Source organism: Microtus pennsylvanicus, chromosome 6 (genome assembly GCF_037038515.1).
Source record: "Microtus pennsylvanicus isolate mMicPen1 chromosome 6, mMicPen1.hap1, whole genome shotgun sequence".
Lineage (NCBI taxonomy): Eukaryota > Metazoa > Chordata > Mammalia > Rodentia > Cricetidae > Microtus > Microtus pennsylvanicus.
The window spans coordinates 46,737,537-46,760,385 of record NC_134584.1 but is presented as its reverse complement, the minus strand read 5'-3'; the positions used below and the strand labels follow the sequence as shown (position 1 = coordinate 46,760,385).

Sequence of the window (22,849 nt, the reverse complement as noted above, 5' to 3'; positions counted from 1 at the left end):
TCAATAAAAATAAAAGTTTAAATGTTTCTTAGGCTTATTTGTTCAATAGTTTCCCTCTACCACTCACACCCTAGTAGTTCCATCTGAGCATGTAGTTCCAGAGAGCATCGCACAAAGTTCTGAGCGCCTGCGTGGTGGTGATGCAGCCTGGCTGTGCCAGTTGCAGCCTGGCTCTGTGGGTTGCGAGCACAAGCATGCTGGATGATGCTGGATGTGAAGAGTGAAGGGACCACTGCCCTCGGGAATCCCGTGCAGGGCGCCCCACCCCCAAGCCTCTGTGTGCTAAGTTACAGTCCTCACTGGTGAGATCTAGCCACCGCTGTTCCAACAGTGAACTTGCTTGTTCACTTAAGGATCTTTTTATTTGGTTTAGGACAGAAGTATTTAATAAACAGAATGTTCTAGATCTAGAATTAAATGCCTTGGCCCAAGTCAAATTCTATCAATAACCACAGCTATGTTTCATTAAAATAGCTTTTTTTTTGATAAAGCTTTTTTTAACTCTGCAGAATTAGTGTGCAGAGAAACCATTTTTGTTCCATTTCTGAGTTAATAAGGAAAGTTATTAAGTATGACAGAGTGGCCATTTCTATCTTTTTTCCATCTGTTTCAAGGATATAAGTCAATTTATGTTTCAGCCTTTACACCCTGCACACCTCCCACTTCCGTCTCTCCCGTGGTCTCCCTCTAGAAGTGCTCTGGCAAAAGCAGCTTTTCTGCTCTTCCCAGGCTCTTCTTTCAAGGTTCTCTTTACAGAGAGTGGCTGCTGTCATTGTTTAACCCCTCTGCAGTGCTGGGAGGATGCTGAACCCCAGCTACAGCCCTGGTCCCTTTTCCCATGCCTCAAACACTTCTCTGTCCCTTTCATGGAGCTCTTCCTTCTGTCACCCTGATGGTGACCTGTTGTCTCTTCATTTTGCTCCTTCTTGCCTGAGGCCTTCAGGGCATACGGCACATCAACAGCCTGCACCTGGATCTCAGGCCACGGCTGCATGCCCACAGACACCAGCATAAAGTCCCAGCATCCACCTCTTGCTTCACCTAGGTATCTGAGCTGGAAACTGGCTACAGAAATGGCTGGTGTACACCATCAACACCAGTATGCTGTGTGTTCATACACTCTGCTATAGCTTCATCAGCATCTCCTTATTTATTTCCCCAACAAGTCAAAAGGCAGGACAGAGAAGTAGAGTAATGTGCCCAGGTTACACACAAGTGTGGAGCTGCTTTCCTGGCTCTGCTCTACTCAGGCTGCAACTATAATCCACAGAGGTAAAATGTCAAGCTTCTTGCCAGGGCGCCTCCCCGCATTTCAACAGGGAGAGAGCAGTAAATGAAAGAGGAGAAACACACACTACTTGTCTGATGGGTTATCTCTACCATTCCCGGGCACTGCTGCCAGGACCGAGGAGGGCTGTCCCACTTTAACTTCCTGAAAAACAGGCTGCGTTGGCTTGGGCAGCTTTCAGCCATCCATTTCCTAAGGTGAAACAACTCTAGCTGAGCCCACTTGCACAGCTGCCTTTTGCATGTTCTCATTCCATCCCAGAGCTTCCGTCAGGCTTCTTCTTGGGTAATCAATAAACCACCCGAAAGGTACACTCCCAGGACGCAGCAACTCTTCCTCAGAGTACTAAACAGAAAAGACTCAGCAGAGGTCCTCAGAGATCTCCCAGGAGCTAATGACGGGGTGAAAATCTTTTCACTGAGTTGGATATTCGGATGAACAATGGATGGTGATGACGGACGCCTGGGCCTTACTAAAGGCTGGGGCTGGAGAGATAGCTCTATGGTTCTCTTACAGAGAACCGGGCCCAGTCCCCCAGCACCCACATGGTGGTTCATAATCGTAACTCTAGTTCCAGGATCCAACACCTCTCCTGATCTGAAGGCTCCTAAATGCACACACGCACACATAAAATAAAATCAGCAAATATATTTATCTTTAGGGGAGAACGCGAATGCAGCCCCCCACTACCACAAATTATGCAGTTGAGTTCCCCACATTTGGGGAAATCACAGGGCTCGGCACATTCGGAGTGCAATGGCTAAGCCTTGCCCTGGGAAAACCACCTTCAAGATCATGGTATCTCCCCAGGCAGGTAAGAATATATATATTTTTAAAGTACTAAATGGTGGTAGCTGTTAAATCTTGCAAGAAACTGAAGTTCATCTCTCTCACTCTATGAACAGAACACCAGAATTTGGTTCTCTTCCTTTACATCACTTGTATAAAATAACAATTTTATTATCATTTTCTGTGGATAAACAGCTATCAAAATTGATCTACAGCATCACAGTTTCATTCTGAAAAGCATTTGCAGAGGGCCTTCTAAATTAGGAAATGTTACTCACGTCAGCTTCTCCTACCGAAAATACTGTGATGGTTTAGGGTCTGTATGTCAGTTGCTTACTTGATCTATACTTGGTAGTGAAAATTTTAAATTAAAGGATCCTTTTATTAAAGAGTATTTGATTTTTTTTCTTTTAGAAAAAAAAACTCACACTAAAATGAAAGCCCCTATATATAGTACCTGGTACAATTATCTGATGTTAAATGAATTCCTGCCTGTGTGAATACCAAGTGTTATTGGCTCGCAGCTGGCCAGTCACTGCTCTGGAGATAGTTATGCCAGCAAGGCTGACTGATTGGCTGCTGCTTAGCTCAGGGGAGGAACATGCTCTCCTACATTCTCCTACAGTGTGAGCTTCCTGGGAGTGTGGTTCCTGTCGTCATTGTTTTTGTATTTTTTTTTTTTTTTGCAAATATAGAAGAATGTGCTTTGCAAAAGACAGCCAGCCAATACAGACGAGAGATGAAAAGCTCCACGTTCATCTTAGAACGACTCCGAAGCTCAGACCGAGTCACCAGGTCAGTCAGGCACGTGGTGAGGCCACGAGAAAGTGCCGGGGACCAGGACCGAGGAACAGAGTGGCAGGCTCAATCAGGAGAGCCAGGAGTGGGGCCAAAGAGCCCAGGGACACGTGCAGGCGGAGCAATGCCATTCCCTGTCTCCTGCTTCCACCTGCTGGCAAGGAGAGGAACTGCTTGTAGACTGGGTAAAAACTGCAAGCACCACTAGAAAAAAACTTAATGGTTGAGTTTCAAAGTTAAACACGCCACAAATTCTGGTGTTTATTCTGAGAAGCCTCTGCTGCCTGACAGACCCAAAAGTACTGTCACATTTTTCTGCCTGTTTGTCAGTGACAGGGAGACAGTGTCTGGACCTATAGGCTGGGTGAGATCCTCCTGCTTCCCAGTGCTATGGTTACAGGCCTGTGTCCTCATGCCCAGGCACATCACCTCTAGCCATCGCGCGCCCTTTGCTATAACAAGAGTACGTTAGCATCCGCTGATTAGAGTGAGTGCTGCAGCTTCCACAGTCTCAGCTTGGTCCTTGTCTTTTTTTTAAAGTGCCAGGGCTTGAACCAAGGCCTGTGTGCACTAGGCAAACTTTCTACCACTGAGCTGCACCAGTTGCCAGTCTTGGGTTTCCCCCAACTTCATCCTTCCTTTGGTCCTCTCTAGAAAAATGACTGTGGAAACAGAACCACCCATATGCCGGTATGTATGACTTCCTCCTTCAGAAGGACCTGGACGTAGAACACATTACACCTATGTTACTGTAGGAACGAACAATCGTGCATTTCAATCCCTTCTTTTGACAGTTGATTTTTATTTTTTTAAGAATTAGGTGATATTTTAAAAGTAACATTAAGCCAGGCAGTGGTGGTGCACACCTTTAATCCCAGGACTCAGGAGGCAGAGGCAGGAGGTTCTCTATGAGTTCAAAGCCAGCCTGGTCTACAAGAGCTAGTTCCTGGACAGGTTCCAAAGCTACGGAGAAACACTGTCTTGAAAAACCACACACACAAAAAAAGTAACATTAGTTTGGATCTGTAATGTAGTAGAAAAGTTTGTTACCAAACTTCATTATAAATAAATGAAAAGATTCTTTGAAATTATCTTTTTTTAAAAAAAACTGTGAGAACAGAAAATGTTGAAAACTACATATAGTCATGAAACTGAGATCAATCTGACAGTTGTTGCTGGAAAAAGAGAGCTTTCATATTGGTTCATATTACAAAATTACAATAATTAAACAGAAAATTCAGGTTCTAAGAAAAAGGCAACAAGATAATAGCCTGACTTCTCCTTATTCTGTGTTTCATACAGACTTAATTACAGGCTCTAGACATTTAATATAAACAAATATGAAAAGATTTATGTGCTTTAAGTTTGGTAAGTGGCCCAAGTCAAGGTGGCTTCGACCACAGAGCGGCGGAACCAGCACTGCTCTTTTAGTGAAAAGTCCTTGGATAACTCACCAGGCCAGGCCTGGCCAGGGCACACTGCCTACCTCAGGAGGCCATTCCACACGCATGGATTGCTGCTGGCACATTCAATTGGCATTTGGCTCACACTGTTCAGAACTGAAATCCTTAGTAATCACTCAGGAGACTAATTCCCCTCCTGTGCACGGCTCACACACTGATGGCTTCTGAATGTGTCGTCTATGCATGAGTACTTAATTGCTGAACTGCTTTCCAATATGGATTCAATTGCTAATATGTGTTTGTTTTTACATGTGACAATGGCATTGAGGTTTTGTGGTTTTGAAAAACTATTTTCTTTCTTAGTGCTACAGATTGAAACAGCTTTAGTGGTGGCTCTGCTTAGAAAAACTGGAGGAGGAAGTAGCATAAAAACATGGGTCAGGAGCTGACAGTCTTGAAGCATGCAGGGAGGTTCATTACATAATTCATAGAAAATTTATACAAAAAGTAGCTTTCTTTTTATATTTACCTGAATATTTTTATTGGTTGAGCGCTTCATACCTGCCTACATATAATATAGTTTAAACATATTCACCCTAATAAAAAGGTTTTATACATTTAAATATATTTAGTCACAGCCATACCACACTGAACACGACCAATCTCACTTAAAATATATTTAGTGCTGGGCGGTGGTGGTGCATGCCTTTAATCCCAGCACTCGGGAGGCAGAGGCAGGCGGATCTCTGTGAGTTCGAGGCCAGCCTGGTCTATAAGAGCTAGTTCCAGGCCATGCTCCAAAACTTCAGAGAAACCCTGTCTTGAAAAACCAAAAAATAAAAAAAAAATTAAAAAACACATATATTTAGCAATTAGCAATTATTAATGTTCCTAGTTCTAGTGGTCAGAAAATATATGGACTCCAAATTAACATACTCAAACTGACAAACTATTCAAAGACATAATGGGGAAACCATATAGAAGAGTAGACTATGAATATAGTAAGAAAAAACAGAAGTGACCAGCAAGTAAAGAGTCACATCTCACAGTGAGAAGGGTTCACAGCATCCTTTACTTTAGGATGGTGAGCAGTAACATCAGATCTCCAAGAACTCTCAGCCTATAGACTTACACGTCTTCTTCTACTGCAAGGAGTGCAGAGCGTACTGAAAATGGACTGCCAGGGAGATTCATGGAATACTGATGCGGTGACAAGTCTTAAGCCTGAATTTGCGACTTGTGAGCACAGCAATCAGAGAGCCAGCAGGCTGCGTCATTTACCTACCCGCTCCTCTTGCTGCTGCTTCTGCGTGCCAACCTCTGCTATCCCGGCTATGAATAGGAACAATAACGTCAAATATTTATGTAGCAGGCACTATAAAAACCTTCTGTGAACTGAACTCTCTCAACAACACCGACACAGACCTTACTATACCATCATTTCAGGTAAGATGAAACAGGTTGCCCAGAGGGGGCACAGCTAAGCATTAAACTGTGCAGGCAGTCACACCGTCCCCTTGGGCCTCGCTCTTGAAGCTGCCATCCACCTGACATCTTCAGCACTTGCTTCTTCTTTTCATCCTCGTGTGTCGCTGTTGGTGGACAGGCAGTGACACAGTCAGAGGGCTGGTCTGGCACAGTAACCCTAGAAACCACCATCCTCACTGACACTCCATGATCAGCAGTGGGAAATGAGGGTGGCCACAACGCCTTCCACTTCTAGAGCACACTGAGAAGCTTGGCAAACTGATTTTAGACATTTTGATGGCTTATACTTTAAAAGCCTGCTTTTTAAAGCAGGGAAGAGAGTATCCTAACCAATAAAAGATAAAAAGCAGCCTTTTTATCTTCCCAACAAAGATGAAAGACGACTAATTACCCAATATAGCTCTTTAGATTTAGAAGATCATTCAGGCCAAAGGAAAGCACCTCTGAAATAAGTGCTCACGTTAAGTGCTTCTATTCATTATCTCAATTACTTTTCCCTCTGCAGATAAAGAAACTGAGGCGGAAAATGCTGAGTTAATCATCCCCAAGACTAAGCAAGCAGCGCATGTGAGCTGAGCAAGGCGGTCTCATTCCAAGCTGAACTCCAGCCATTTACTAAGCCGCCTCTTTCAACCCGAACATGCTGTTTAGCTTTCTCTGCCAGCCTGGCCTGATTCTACTGCCTACAGCAGCAGCACATGATAGGGTTCCGTGAAGGCGAGAGGAGAGGGGAAACCAGAGTGAAGAGGCTTCTGCTTTTGCAAGGACATGCCATAGTGGCAGTCACCAGGCTGAAATTCAGAAGTAGGTTAGAATGGGTCTTTCTTTCCCTTTTGGGGTAGTGGTGGGAAGGTTGCATTAATTTTCAATGTATTTGATTGGTGATACCAGCAGTGTCCGAGTGAGAAGTGTAGTGGCCATCTGGAACTCAGGGGAAATGAGTACAGACCTGAGCTGGCTTTCCAGCTGTGGGGACCGTGTAAAGTCATGCCAGAGAGCTAAGCCTCCAGTACAGACAAGCTAGCAGTTCCACCTCTGCTCTCAGCACTTTGGAGGCTAGACAGCCCATGCTAGCAGTGAGTTCCAGGCCAGCCTGGGCTTCAGAGTGATCCATTTCCAACAAGCAAGCACACAAGCAGAGAACCTTTGCTGAGGGCCTGGGAAGGAACTGCACTCTGCTAAGCACTCTGGGAGCTGATTTTGAAGGACAAGAGAGACCCTCTAGTAAATCACAGTAATTTAGATAAACAACAAGAATTAAAAGGAGCAGTAGTAGAAAAAAATAGATTAGGAAATAATCCAGTGATTTAAAAAAGCGGCAGGATTTTGTAAAAGTCGAAATGCTACAGAGTGGGCTGGCAAGTGATGTGGGCTTTGGGGAACAACTAGATAGGTGTCAGATGTGATTTTGTGCTCAGGTGCCTATGAGAGACTGGGGCATGCAAGTGTGGTGATTTAAAGATGGCTTATCTATAGTGTATGTGTGCGTGTGTGTGCAAGTTGCTGATTTCCTTCTAGTGTGAGTTCTGGAGACTGGATTCAGGTCAAGCGTAGTGGCAAGCACTTTACTGCCCAGATTATCTTTCTGGTCCCAGTGTGGTGACATGGAACTGGAGATAGGAACCTGAAGGGTAGGAGAGAGAAAAACTGACATCTGAAAATGTACAACTCTTGGAAAGAACTGCGTTGCCTAAGAGGGTACAGATGTGATGTGGACTAGTTACTTTTGCTATGAACAAATTGACCAGAAAGCAACTCGAGGGAAGAAGGGCTTACAGTCGAGAGAATGCAGCCCCTCACAGCCTGGTAGGCGCAGCAGCAGGAGCATCAGGTGACTGCATCGAGTCAGCAAGTGAGAGTGGACAGGAAGCAGGGCTAGCTATAAAATCCCAACATCCATCCTCTAGAGCTTCCCCCAGCAAGGCTCTACCCGCTAAAGATTCCACAACTCTCTAAAAGAGTCCTCTCCTGGGGACTAAGTGTCCAAGCACAGGAACACACGGGAACACTCTCCACTCAGACCACGTGCGTACAGATACAGAGGACTGCGGCCAAGCGGAGGGAAAACTGAGTAGGAGCTGGACGGGGGAGGGTTCCGGAGCAATGCGGGTGGAAGTTGGTGTGTGGACATAGGCTAAAGGAAAGAAACTAGTGGGAAGCACACAGAACCGCAACCTGAGAAAGTCCATCACTGCAGGTGCAGGCCACTGGAAAGGGAGCCTGAGAAGAGTGCTTAGAGGTGAGGACAGTTGGGGACGGAACTGCTCTGGAAGTCAGTGTGATACCACATGGAGACCAATCAGCTCAGGCTGGAAACCATTCCAGCTGGTGACTGACAGCCCAGACTTGGCATTATCACTGCCCCCCACCTGTTCTTGGCAGCCACATCCATCTGCCAATTGCACTGAAACGGGGCTTAAGAGCTTTCTCCTAAGTGCTGTCCAGGAGTCACCCTGCTCTTCCTGGGAGTTCATTCAGTGGAGAAACGAGACCTCACAATCAACACCACTCGCAGTCTCTTTAGCGACTGGGGTCTACACGAGTGGAGTTCTAGAACACCGATCCTCATTTCTCCTTAGTTGGTCAACAGTGGCTCATCTACCTCTTTCCCCTCTCTGACACGGCTGTGTAGCTTCTTTTTAAGGGGCAGGGAATGGGACCCAAGGTCCACTCTGAGCATGCGCTTGACCACGGAGCCCCTTCCATTACCACATGTGGGTAATTAATTATCCAGGTATTCCTCTTCTCAGGCCTTCGACAGAAGGGAGGAAACACCATGCTACATTTTCAACATGTCTTTACAAAGCTTATAGGAGGCCCAGTGAGACAGCACGAGTGTGAGGCTCCACAGCACACCCACGTTCTTAGCTGATTTTCCTTAGTTCTGAGCACCCTTTGCCTTCTTACCCTCTGTGCTATTTTTAAGTTCTGGTAAACAAGGGATTTGAGAACACTGGTCTTTACATGTCCAAATTCCATGGCCTTCAAAGCCCAGCTGCAACACATAAATCACGTGCTTGTCCCTATTTTTATCCTGAAAGGGACGCTCCCTCTCCCCTGAATTGCCATGTCAATTTCTCTACTACCCTCTAAGGGATTTAGCCTCACATTTATATTCTAATTATTTAAGTATGTGGTTTTTCACCCTCACTGTGCTGTTTTCTTTGCGTTTGAACAAGCAAAACAAAACAAATGAAGAATTAGCTCTATTAAGTTTACTTGTATAGTTACTATACAGTATTCCTTAGGCTCGATTTCACCTACATTATGGGTCTGCATGATACATCTTTCTCTGAAACAGCACTTAGAAAAAATGCTTCTGATGATTCTGTTTGTTAAAAGATTCATTTTATTTTTTATCTGTGTGTATGTAAGCCACTGGTGTACAGATGCCCCGAGAGGCCAGAAGAGGGCACCAGATTATCTGAAGCTGAACTTGTGAGCCACTTCATGTGGATGCTGGGAACAGAACTCCAAACCTTTGGAAGAGCAGCCAAGGCTCTTAATCACTTAATCAAGTCCCCAATAATTTGTGTAGTGTTTTCCTTTGTCCTATTTTCCAGAAAGCCCACAGCAAAATACTAGACTGATGTGATGTTCTCTCAAAGATTTTGTCTTTAATAGTCTTCTTTTACTTTCTGTATATTTATTTTTCAAGGCAGGATCTAGCTATGCAGCCCCAGGCTAGCCTCCAATGTGTGACAATCCTTCTATTTCAGTTTCCTGAATTGTGAGATTACAGGTATGTGCCAATAAATGTGGCTATTAATTCATTCATTTTACTGCATAATTTTAGGTAAGCAAACACAAGTGCATTTTGAGAGTAGACATATTTGAGAAGGAAGAACCAATTTCAGTAAGTAAATAACACCAATCTAAGTTTTTCCAAACAGGCCCATGTGTACGGTCCCTTGCACAGTTAACTGCACCAAGTTAAGGTTAAGGAACACGAGAATGAAGCTCTGGAGTTTCCGTCAAGATTGTAACCACCATCTTCCATCATCCACCAGTCTGGACCTTGACAGAATTTCAGCTGACATGAAGCATTCCTGATGTGTAGTTACACACCCTTCTGACTAGGGCAGGGGCCTCTGCTATTTCAACTCCGATTTTCATGTCTTCACTTCCTTTCAGCTAACTACATGCTGTAGGAGGGTAGCGCTCTTGGCACAAGGAGCAGGATTTAATACAGCAGGCATGAGATGTGTTGCAATATGATCTCAGTATCATGGTAAATACTTGGGCTGGGTACTTTTTCCACCACATAGGTGATCCTGCTCTGGAACAATCTTTGTAAATATGTATTGCTCTCATTGTTAATAAAAAGCTGATTGGCAGCCGGATGGTGGTGGCGCACGCCTTTAATCCCAGCACTAGGGAGGCAGAGGCAGGTGGATCTCTGTGAGTTCGAGACCAGCCTGGTCTATAAGAGCTAGTTCCAGGACAGGCTCCAAAACCACAGAGAAACCCTGTCTCGAAAAACCAAAAAAAAAAAAAAAAAAAAAAAAAAGGCTGATTGGCTGAGAGCTAGGCAGGATTTTCTGGGCAGCAAGAATGCTGGGAAGGAGGGTGGAGTCAGAAGAGTTGCCAGCCAGTCAGAAAGGAAGCAAGACACATAGGAGTGGTAAACGCCATGAGTTTTGGGGCAGCATATAGATGAACAGAAATGGGTTAAGTTGTAAGAGCTAGTTAGTAATAAGCCTGAGCTATTGGCTGACCATTTATCATTAATGTCTCTGAGTGGTTATTTGGGAAGTGACTGGTGGAACAGAGGTAGCTGATCATGGTCCCAACAGAAACCTCTGCCTACATGAAACAGCATGCCACTACTTCTTAATCTGACCAATAGAACATTTGCCTCTTTCAGGTACATGCCCTATGCCCTGTTCATGGACATGTCCTCAATCTCAAGTACCTCTTGGGTCATAAATGTCCAGAGAATCTGGCTCCCCTGCCATGAGCTGACCCCAGGCCCATCCAAGAGAGACTCGCCTTCTGTTCCTTCTCAGCTTGATTGCTTCTGACCCAGTATTTTGCAGACTGGCACTTCTTTCATATCCAGGCCAACATATTTAGAAGAACTTTTGTTTCTGGAGAATCATTAATTAGACTACAGTTTCACAGAGCTATCAACTGGGTCTGTAAGGGATCAAGTGACCTTGACTGTCTCAGATGATGACTACAGAGTATTACAAAGTTCCCACTTCTCATTTATGGCTTCATCTCTGTCTTGTGCCAGTCCTAGTATACACCCAAGATTCCTCCATATCTGCTGCATAGCCACTGACAACTAGCTGATTACTGCATATCACTCCACTCTCTGTTTAACTAGGTTTCTATTGGCTAAATAACACTTAGACATAGTGATTTCCCTTACTTAGCAACTGGCATTTTGCTTAAACAAAATCATTTAAAACAAGTCATTTCAAACAGAGCTTAAAATCCACTTCCTACTCAGTTATACTCACTTCTATGTAACTTGTCAATAACATTTGTCAAATCTAGGTCTGCACTGATTAGATATTAGCAGGGAATACTGAATCTTCAGTTACTATTGCTGATGCTATTTTTTCATTTATCCATTTAATAAAAACACTTATTCAGCATCTACTTACAGTGGTATATTATTTGTGTTTCAATAAATAAAGCTTGCTCAAGATTAGAGGACAAAGCAGTCATACTAGTCAGTCACACAGGCCAAGAAGCGGTGGAACATACCTTTAATCCCAAAACTTGGGTGACAGAGGTTGATGGGTCTCTATAAGTTCAAGGCCACTCAGAGCTATACAAGACTGAATCTGTAATCCCTAGGGAGGTGGAGGCAGGAGCGATATGGTTGGGCATAGAGAAATATAAAAAGGAAGAGACAGGAACTCAATGGAGTGTGGTATGGAGTCTTCAGTATTTATGGAGACAGGATCTCTTCCATTTCAGTCTGAGGTAGAGGTAAGAGCCAGTGGTTGGCTGCTTTGCTTTTCTGATCTTCACCCTGAATCCCAATTATTTGTCTCTGGGTTTTTGTATCTGTGCTACATCTACTATGTACCATGCTAAATGTTAGACATATCAACGTGAACAACAAAAAACTGGGTTCCTGATCTCAGAAACTATCAACTATTAGGATAAGCAATGCCTGGGCTATGGAAGTCCTTACAGGACTCAGAAGGACTGAACTGAGTAGTGGTCAGGGAAGTTCACCCCAAGACTAACGGCCTCTCTCATAATCTATCTCAGAGCTCTAGTTACTCTTCAACACCTGTGAGTAAAGTAAGGGCAGAGACGGCTGCAGCCTTGTCTGAAGGTTTTCCCTAAAATTTAGCTCAGTAATACATACCAATTTAAAATCTTATAAATAAATAGATCTTTTGAATACTGCAAAACAAGTGAGGGGAAGACATTGTAGAACATATATCCTTATATCCTTATATTCTTTTTTATTTTTATTTTTTTTATTTTTTATTTTTTATTTTTTTTGGTTTTTCGAGACAGGGTTTCTCTGTGGTTTTGGAGCCTGTCCTGGAACTAGCTCTTGTAGACCAGGCTGGTCTCGAACTCACAGAGATCCGCCTGCCTCTGCCTCCCAAGTGCTGGGATTAAAGGCGTGAGCCACCACCGCCCGGCAAAGTCCTTATATTCAATATGGAAATAGTACACCAAAACTGGGTGTTGCTGGTGGCCGTGTCTGAGGAGCTGTGGGTGGCAACTGAAGTTCAAGGTGTCAGCCCACCAGGAGGAAACTCTCTGATGGGTGACTCTCAGTTAGACAAGGCCCTGAGACGCAGATCCTGGAATCTTTGTTTCTGCTGTGCCTTTACATGTTTGCTGCTGCTATCTTTCTCTGGTATCTGCTTGGTGTGAATGGGTGTGGGGAAATCACCACTGCCTGTAATGCAGTGTGTTTATCTCATGGAAACATCTTGTTCTACTAGGCGTTTTATTTTTACCTGTGGAATAGTATGAAGATGATTTCTTCCTAAGCAGTACTGTCTAATTGAAAATAATAATAATAACAATAATAATAATGTTAGTTTAAATAGAGTTAAGATGATTAAAATATAAACAAGGAAGTGTCACACAAGGAGGAACACACGAATTTCTATTGAGAGCTGCATAGACTGTGGCTTAGGTTAATGACTAAGAAGAACACTTGAGTCCCAGTAGCCCGGCTAGCTCACATTCTTTTAGCCTTAATGTTGGAAATGTTGTCACACATTTCAGAGTGCATAATAGCTGAAACAAAGCTTTCAAAATCACTTAGACTAAGATGTTTTCATCGAATAGCTTTGAGGTTAAAAAAAAAAAAAACCCAAGAAGATAATTTACAGTTTTAGAAAGGCACGTAGTTGAATGAGAAACTTGTTAAGGTCAGGGAACAAGAACAAAACAGCCCAATTATTATTAACTGATATGTCTTTCCTGCTAGGACTGGTTCATGACCAAAGGTGATGATTAATTCTTTATACCCATTTCTGCCCTCAATCTCCTGATATAAGAAACTTGATGAGTGGGTATACACCCTAAAGATTTAAAGTAGAGCTAACTGATTCTTTTCATATACAAAAGTTTAGGCGTGTGATTCCTTTAAGTTTCCTTATAAGATTACCTTTCAAGATAAGTAATAAAGTAATTGGTCCTTTCTTGGTAACTGCAAAACGCTGCCTGCCAGTAAAAGACCTAACTGAGAAGAACAATTTGCTTGTCTACATGTTTAATCTATAACATAGTTGCTTGGGTATGAATATCTGTGGGTTCTTGAGATAATTTGCAAGAAAAATCATGCAAGGAATATGGGAAACAGGCTTTTTTACTATTTGTTTTGTATTCATCATAATCATTCACTTGAAAAACAGAATGTAACCACATTATAATTTTTATATTGTCTAAAAGATTTTGCTGGGGTATATAAGCTATAAGGAAAGACTAAAGATAGAGTTAAATGAGTTAGAAGGCAAGCATCAAGAATGAGAGAATTAGGAAACATCAAGAATAAAGATAGTCTTAGAAGGAAAATATCAAGAACGAGAGAATTAGGAGGAGAACATCAAGAGAGAAGGAAAACATCAAGAGAGACAGAAGGGACATTTCTGGATGGAGGTAAGAAAAGAGAATATAGAACACAGAATGAAGAATACAGAAGACTAAAGAAGGAAGCCATGAGAGTGCATGAGTGTCTTCTCCCCTAACCCCCTCAGATAATAAAAAGTCATAGTATGTGTTGACTCTGTGAATTTCCCTTTGCGCCCTGTGCTGCTGCGGCTGGCCCCCCAGGCAGCGAAAGGGCATGGGGGCACAAGCCTATAATAAACACAGTGTGATCTTACTAAATGGAAGGAAGGGGAGAAAAAAGGAAGGAAGGAAGGAAGGAAGGAAGGAAAGAAGGAAGGAAGGAAAGAAGGAAAGAAGGAAAGAAGGAAAGAAGGAAAGGAAGGAAAAACGTCTGATAGCTGAATTGCTAAAAGATATTGTGATGGTTATTCTTTTTTTTTTTAATTTATTTATTTATTAAAGATTTCTGTCTCTTCCCCGCCACCGCCTCCCATTTCCCTCCCCCTCCCCCAATTAAGTCTCCCCCCAGCCCGAAAAGCAATCAGGGTTCCCTGGCCTGTGGGAAGTCCAAGGAACCCCCACCTCGTGATGGTTATTCTTGATTGTCAATTTGACTACATCTGGAATTAACTAAAAACAAAAACAGCTGGGCAAACCTTTCCTGATTGGATTGTCTGAAGTAGAAAAACCCACTTTAAATCCATATTTTCTGAGGTAAGAAGACCCACCCTAAACTTGGGCCACACCTGTGGCAGCCTATAGAAAGGATACAAATGAAAGAAAGAAGGATTTGTTTTGCCTGCTTGCCGTCACTCTCATTGGCAAATTCATTTACCCTTCTGCTGAGGCCTTCCTACACTGGTGTTAGAGCCTACTTCTTTGGTTCCAGTGAAGACCAGCTAAGACGTCCATCCTCATGGATTGAACAATTACTGGATTCTTCGACTTTCCATTAGAAGGGCATTGTTGGATGAGCTGGACCACAGCCTGAAAGCCATCCTAATAAATCAAATCTATATAAAGATTCTCTGTTCCTCTAAGGAATCCTGACTAATACAGGTATGAGTAGGTATAATGCACAAATGAAAAAGATAAAAACATGCTAAGATGCAACAGTAAATGTATACACGTGCCAAGTGTTCAGGGGGAAAAGTCTCTACAAGAGCTGCTTAGGGTGGTAGATTAACGGCCATTCATAAACACTGTGTGGGGAGAGAATTAATATAATCACTTTAGAAAGTAAAAAGGGGGGTCAGTAGATGAGGATGTGTACACATTTTAGCTAAAAAAAAAAAACAAAAAAAAAAAACAAAACAACAACCTAAACAACCATGAACAAGAAAATGGATGAACTTTGGAAGTGTCCCACAGCAAAGGATTTTACAACAGTGAAAATGGACTGTGGCCACATGAAACCAGCGTCACCAGTGAAGCTCAATCACAGGCAGTTCAGGGCAACACACATTTGCAGTGCATGTTTAAAGAGGGTGACAAAAGCAAAGTTTGGGGCAGTGGTTATAACTTCTGGGATAACAAAAAGGGACATGGATGAAGAGAGGCAGGAACGAGGCTGAAAGGCACTGGTGATCTGTTTCTGTCCGTAAAAGCACATTCTACTCTCGTCTTTGGGACAGGGTCTATGCAGTCCTGGCTGTCCTGAAACTCACAGACACCCACCTGCTTCTTAAGAGCTGGGATTAAATGTGCCACCACACCTGGTTTTCATTCTTTTGAACATATTGCATATGCACTATAATTCTGTATATAATTCTTTTAAATTAAAGATAAACTAAATAGTGTTAAACTCTAAGGTAATATGGGAAAAGAATGTTCTAGATAAAGATCAGCATGTATCATTCTAGGCTGTGTGATGAAGACATGAACTTTCTAGACGACACCCTGAGTACAGAGAGAGAAGCCTGGGACACTAAGAGGAGGCTAGACCATGTGTGGAGTTTTAAAATCAAAGGTAACAGATGATCCTTGCTTTTTCTAAAGGTCTCTTTTTTCAAAAGAAAAGCACTGATGAGGAGCTAAACCCAAGGCTGGTCTCATTTCAAATTAGGAGAAAAAGAGAAAGAGTGTGAAGACTTAGCTAGTGGGAAGGTAAGAGACACAGAGGGAAAGGAGATGGTTAACTGTTGTTATGTTCTGGAGACAGGTTATTATTGTCATACTAGTTGGCCTGGAATTTAGTATGTAGATTAAGCTGGCCTCAAAGTCACAGAGGTCCTGTTGCCTCTGCCTAGCCAGTGCAGGGTTTAACCAGCATGCTCACTTTATTATTATAATTAGTTTTGTTTTTTTGTTTGTCAAGACAGGGTTTCTCTGTGAAATGCCTCAGCTCCTGCTTTCAAATTCCTGCCCTGTGTGAGTTCCTGTCCTGACTTCCTGTGATGATGCACTGTGATGTGGAAGCCTGAGCTGAATTAACCCTGTCCTCCCCAAGCTGCTTTGGGCATGGCTGTTTGTCACAGCAACAGTGACCCTGACTAAGACCCTTCTGATAGGTAAGTGATGGAAGTGAATGAAACAGGAGAGACAGAGCAGGGGCTGGAGAGACGGCTCCACAGATAGGAGCACTTGCTGATCTTCCCAACGACTGGAATTTGGATCCCAGCACCCATACTGGGCAGCTCACATCTTCCTGTAACTCTAGCTCTAGGGGATATGACACCCTCTTCTGTCCTCCTTGGGTACACCACCCCAGATGACATATGCCATAGACAGACACACACAGACATGAAATAAATACCATTTTTTTTTAAAAAAAAAAAGATAAAAATCTTAAAGAAGTTGAAAATGATTTGAAGAATTTGTCATCTTGGAGTGGAGAAGGGCTTTCTAGGCATGGGACCAAAGACATGAATCATAAAGGAAAGAGTGCTATGCCTGACTCATTCAAATGCAAAGTTTTATAGATCTAAAGCAAAAATGGAAAATGAAGCAATAATCTCAACTCTTAAAGTAACAAGCAAAACAAACAAATAAAAAAACCCCAAACTGAACTATCTACCAGGGGCTCTCGATAGTCTCAGTTCAAAAGCCTCTAATATAAAAAACAGTCAACTCACAGACATAAAAATAATAACTGACGTTCAACAAAGTTTTGTTATGAGACAACGTGCTGGACTGTTGTTAAAAAGGACTGAGTTTTCCTACCCTAAGACATTCATTCACATCCCGTTCTGGCCTTTCCATTTTCTGCTACTTAGAATGCTCAGCTCTGGTGATTCCCGCTCCTCTTGGATCATTGCTCAAATGTCACCTTCTGTCTGTGCCTCACCTGCTCATGCACAATTTCATTCCATCAATATGAATATCCCTTTTTCTGCTCTAAAAATAGCAAAATGTAGTTTTCTATCTAATATGAGACATATTTTCTTTGTTTTTCTCCTTATATAAGGTAAATTCCCCCTACGTCAGATTTCTGTCTGCTCTGCTCACTGCTGTCTCCAGTTAAAGGAGATTATGAGACCTAATACACTCCCAAATGTTTGATGACTTAAGTCAGCACCTAGTCAGTTGCCTACTTACTGATGAGGAAACAGCCACGTACAGACATTTTCGTCTAAGATCACAGTGCTGGTCAGTGACAGAGCCAGCATACAAACTCAGGCACGCTGGCTCCAGACACCCAAGTCTAGCCATGCCCTATGCTACACCTTGGCATGTAAATCCTCACGCAATACATTCATTTCCTTGACTCTTCACATCTTTAATAGAGGTGTTTCCTCCCACCGAAGTTCAGCACTATGTCTCAACCAAAAGACTGTAATTAAGTTTGAAAAAGTAACAGGACTTTTTTTTTTTTTTTACCATAGTCAGCAGTGAAAAGGCACCACAACAAAATCCCCATGAGTAACTTCTTTTTATCTTTTTGTTTTGTTTTGTTTTTTGTTTTTCGAGACAGGGGTTCTCTGTGGTTTTGGAGCCTGTCCTGGAACTAGCTCTTGTAGACCAGGCTAGTCTCGAACTCACAGAGATCCGCCTGCCTCTGCCTCCCGAGTGCTGGGATTAAAGGCGTGCGCCACCACTGCCCGGCTTTTTATCTGTTTTTGACAAATAATCTTAGTTTAGGTTTTTGCTATTTGTACCTTCAAATCCCTTTTTTATTGAACAATTTTTTTTTTCCTGGCACTGCTGTCCTAAAATTGTGGAGGTTATCATGTGTTAGACTTAGGGGTGCAATCTCAATTTTGTTTAATTACAATCAGACATGTAAAAAATTATTGAATTCATGAATAACTGTATTTGATTAATATTTTTTCATATCATCTTTTTACACCAGAAAACAAATTACCTTGTCTGTTTCTATACCACAGTCCTGAATTTGTCAAGTGATGTGGGATTCCTGTCTGTGTGTTAGGAATATGTTTTATTACCATTGGTTAATAAAGAAGCTGCTTTGGTGTACAACAGGGCAGCATATAGCCAGGCTGGAAGAGATAGAGAGTAGGTGGAGTCAGGGAGGCGCCATGTAGCTGCTGAAGGAGAAAGACGCCAGAACAGAACCTTACCCAGTAAGCCACAGCCTCGTGGCGATACGCAGATTAAATAGAAATGGGTTAACTTAAGATGTAACAGCTAGCTAGGAATACGCTAGAGTCATTAGCCAAGCAGTGTTGGAATTAATACAGTTTCTGTGTAATTATTTGGATATGGTCGGCCAGGAACTGTGGGCTGAATGGAACATGAGCATACAGGAGGCTGGAGTCGCCAAGTTAGCGCAAAAAAGGTGACAGCCAAAAGCACAACAGCTACACCATAGTGTGACAGCTACACCACAGTGTGACAGCCACGCCACAGTGTGACAGCCACGCCACAGTGTGACAGCCACGCCACAGTGTGACAGCCACGCCACAGTGTGACAGCCACGCCACAGTGTGACAGCCACGCCACAGTGTGACAGCCACGCCACAGTGTGACAGCCACGCCACAGTGTGACAGCCACGCCACAGTGTGACAGCCACGCCACAGTGTGACAGCCACGCCACAGTGTGACAGCCACGCCACAGTGTGACAGCCACGCCACAGTGTGACAGCCACGCCACAGTGTGACAGCCACGCCACAGTGTGACAGCCACGCCACAGAGTGACAGCCACGCCACAGTGTGACAGCCACGCCACAGAGTGACAGCCACGCCACAGTGTGACAGCCACGCCACAGTGTGACAGCCACGCCACAGTGTGACAGCCACGCCACAGTGTGACAGCCACGCCACAGTGTGACAGCCACGCCACAGTGTGACAGCCACGCCACAGTGTGACAGCCACGCCACAGTGTGACAGCCACGCCACAGTGTGACAGCCACGCCACAGTGTGACAGCCACGCCACAGTGTGACAGCCACGCCACAGTGTGACAGCCACGCCACAGTGTGACAGCCACGCCACAGTGTGACAGCCACGCCACAGTGTGACAGCCACGCCACAGTGTGACAGCCACGCCACAGTGTGACAGCCACGCCACAGTGTGACAGCCACGCCACAGTGTGACAGCCACGCCACAGTGTGACAGCCACGCCACAGTGTGACAGCCACGCCACAGTGTGACAGCCACGCCACAGTGTGACAGCCACGCCACAGTGTGACAGCCACGCCACAGTGTGACAGCCACGCCAGTGTGACAGCCACGCCACAGTGTGACAGCCACGCCACAGTGTGACAGCCACGCCACAGTGTGACAGCCACGCCACAGTGTGACAGCCACGCCACAGTGTGACAGCCACGCCACAGTGTGACAGCCACGCCACAGTGTGACAGCCACGCCACAGTGTGACAGCCACGCCACAGTGTGACAGCCACGCCACAGTGTGACAGCCACGCCACAGTGTGACAGCCACGCCACAGTGTGACAGCCACGCCACAGTGTGACAGCCACGCCACAGTGTGACAGCCACGCCACAGTGTGACAGCCACGCCACAGTGTGACAGCTACGCCACAGTGTGACAGCTACACCACAGTGTGACAGCTACACCACAGTGTGACAGTGTGACAGCTACACCACAGTGTGACAGCTACGCCACAGTGTGACAGCTACGCCACAGTGTGACAGCTACGCCACAGTGTGACAGCTACGCCACAGTGTGACAGCTACGCCACAGTGTGACAGCTACGCCACAGTGTGACAGCTACGCCACAGTGTGACAGCTACGCCACAGTGTGACAGCTACGCCACAGTGTGACAGCCACGCCATAGTGTGACAGCCATGCCACAGTGTGACAGCTACGCCACAGTGTGACAGCTACACCACAGTGTGACAGCCACACCATAGTGTGACAGCCACACCATAGTGTGACAGCTACACCACAGTGTGACAGCTACGCCACAGTGTGACAGCTACGCCACAGTGTGACAGCTACGCCACAGTGTGACAGCTACGCCACAGTGTGACAGCTACGCCACAGTGTGACAGCTACGCCACAGTGTGACAGCTACGCCACAGTGTGACAGCTACGCCATAGTGTGACAGCCACGCCACAGTGTGACAGCCACGCCACAGTGTGACAGCTACGCCATAGTGTGACAGCTACGCCAAAGTGTGACAGCTACGCCACAGTGTGACAGCTACACCATAGTGTGACAGCTACGCCACAGTGTGACAGCTACGCCACAGTGTGACAGCTACGCCATAGTGTGACAGCTACACCACAGTGTGACAGCTACACCATAGTGTGACAGCTATGCCACAGTGTGACAGCTACACCACAGTGTGACAGCTACACCATAGTGACAGCTACGCCACAGTGTGACAGCTACGCCACAGTGTGACAGCTACGCCACAGTGTGACAGTGTGACAGCTACGCCACAGCGTGACAGCTACGCCACAGTGTGACAGCTACGCCATAGTGTGACAGCTACACCACAGTGTGACAGCTACACCACAGTGTGACAGCTACGCCACAGTGTGACAGCCACGCCACAGTGTGACAGCTACACCACAGTGTGACAGCTACACCACAGTGTGACAGCTACACCACAGTGTGACAGCTACGCCAGTGTGACAGCTACACCATAGTGTGACAGCTACACCACAGTGTGACAGCTACGCCATAGTGTGACAGCTACACCACAGTGTGACAGCTACACCACAGTGTGACAGCTACACCATAGTGTGACAGCTACACCACAGTGTGACAGCTACGCCACAGTGTGACAGCTACACCATAGTGTGACAGCTACGCCACAGTGTGACAACTACGCCAAAAGTGTGACAGTTAGAAAACGGCACAAAATAAAAAAAAAGTGACATTGCAAAGCCTGTGAAGAATACTCCCAGCCAAGATGGCTCTGAAGGGCAGCAAGGGGGAGGAGATCTGACTTATTCACAAGATGACTGGAGTTAGAGATGGCAGGATGACATAAAGTGCCTGATGTTTGTGTGATCCCCATTAGGGGCTCCTGCAGACGTGACTCCTGATGTGATTGGTTAATTTTCGTCCCACTTCTGGGATTCATGGGTTTTTGCTTTATAAATTGCATGTTGTAAGGAAATAAACGAGTTCCTGCTTGACTCGTCTGATTGTCTCTGGACCCCAGGAGCCGCAGAGGCACTTCCCCTCCTCAGCCAGGGCCAGTTGCAGGCTCCAGATCTCTTCTTTCTCCCCATTTCTCCCCTTCCCCCTCTGTCTCTCTGTCTTTCTCTGCTCTTCTCCCTCCTCCCCTTTTCCTTTTTCCCCCTCCATAACCCACTAAATAAATATCCAACCTCACGCTGCATGGTGTGCCTATCCATCTGTCTCTCGACACCACAGCTGTGGCTCCTCGTGACACTGGCTGCCCTGCCGAGGTCTCTCAGGTCTCTCACCCACCACACAGCTCTGTGCCTAGGACAGAAGTATGTGTTTGATTAACAGCAACTACAATCTACAACCCAATCTTCAGATTCCTGGCCTGTTTATTCCCAAGAAGCAGAGATGATACTCCCATCAACCATCCTACCTGCCAAGCAAACAACACAACTAATATAGCTGCTCTGCCAACAGGAAAACCTATCTCAGTCAAATAAAAACCTAGCCCAGATATGTCCAAGTTCCAGAGTAAATAGGAAAAAGAGAACAGAAGGCTTCTCATGCTGTTTAGTACCAATTCTCATGGGAGGATACAGAGGTTGAAACATAACAGATCCTGAACTAAGCCACCTAAGCCCAAAGTTAAGAACTATTTCTTTATATAATGACTGCCTTAGCCACTGTTCTATTGCTGAAGAGACACCACGACCAAGGCAAATCTTACAAAAGGCTTGTTTACCGTTTCCAAAGCTTAGTTCATATCAGCATGGCAGAGAACATGGTGGCAGGTAGATATGGTGCTGAGAGCTACCAGAATCCATAAGCAAAGAGAGAGAGAGAGAGAGAGAGAGAGAGAGAGAGAGAGAGAGAGAGAGATACAGAGAGAGACAGAGACTAGGCCTGGCATGGGCTTTTGAAACCACAAAGCCCACCTCCAGTGATACAGTTCCTCCAACAAGGCCACACCTACTCTGACAAAGCCACACCTCCTAATCCTTCTCAAATAGTGTCACTCCCTGATAACTAACATTCAAATGCACGAGCCTATGGGAGCCATTCTTATTCAAACCACCACAGTGAATAACTGCTTTGCATGTCTTCAATAAAAGAGTTGATATATTATATATAAGTTTGATTGCTAATAGTCTCCGCCTATCCCCTGCCTCTCCTTTTGAATCAGGGTCTCACTCTGAGACTCAGGATAGCCTTGAACTCACAATCTTCCTGCCTCAGCCTACCACATGCTGAGATAATAGGCATGTACCAGCACACCTGGCATACTACTAGCTTCTAACAAGATAACAATTCACAGTGTTTCACATATTTATTTCTTTCCATGTATAAATGAAGAGTCTGTATAGAATATATAAGCAGTTCTCTACATTTAGAGTGCAGATGTTAAAGTCATAGTGTTGCAGAAAGGATCAAGAGACCAGGCCAGGGAGAGCATGAGGTAAAGAATCTTCCAAATACGGAAGCACGTTGATTTTGCTGTACAGACATTTACAGATAATGCAACAC

The 22,849-nt window shown here is 44.6% G+C and overlaps 1 protein-coding gene and 1 non-coding gene across 2 annotated transcripts in view; both read right to left on the bottom strand.

Annotated features, from left to right (window-relative positions):
• The window catches only part of Nln (neurolysin), an 89,228-nt gene that overhangs the window by 63,086 nt on the left and 3,293 nt on the right, over positions 1-22,849 (bottom strand). The window lies entirely within an intron of this gene.
• LOC142853164 (U1 spliceosomal RNA) lies at positions 1,947-2,110 on the bottom strand. Its single transcript, XR_012911102.1, has one exon. It is a non-coding gene; the product is annotated as a U1 spliceosomal RNA (small nuclear RNA).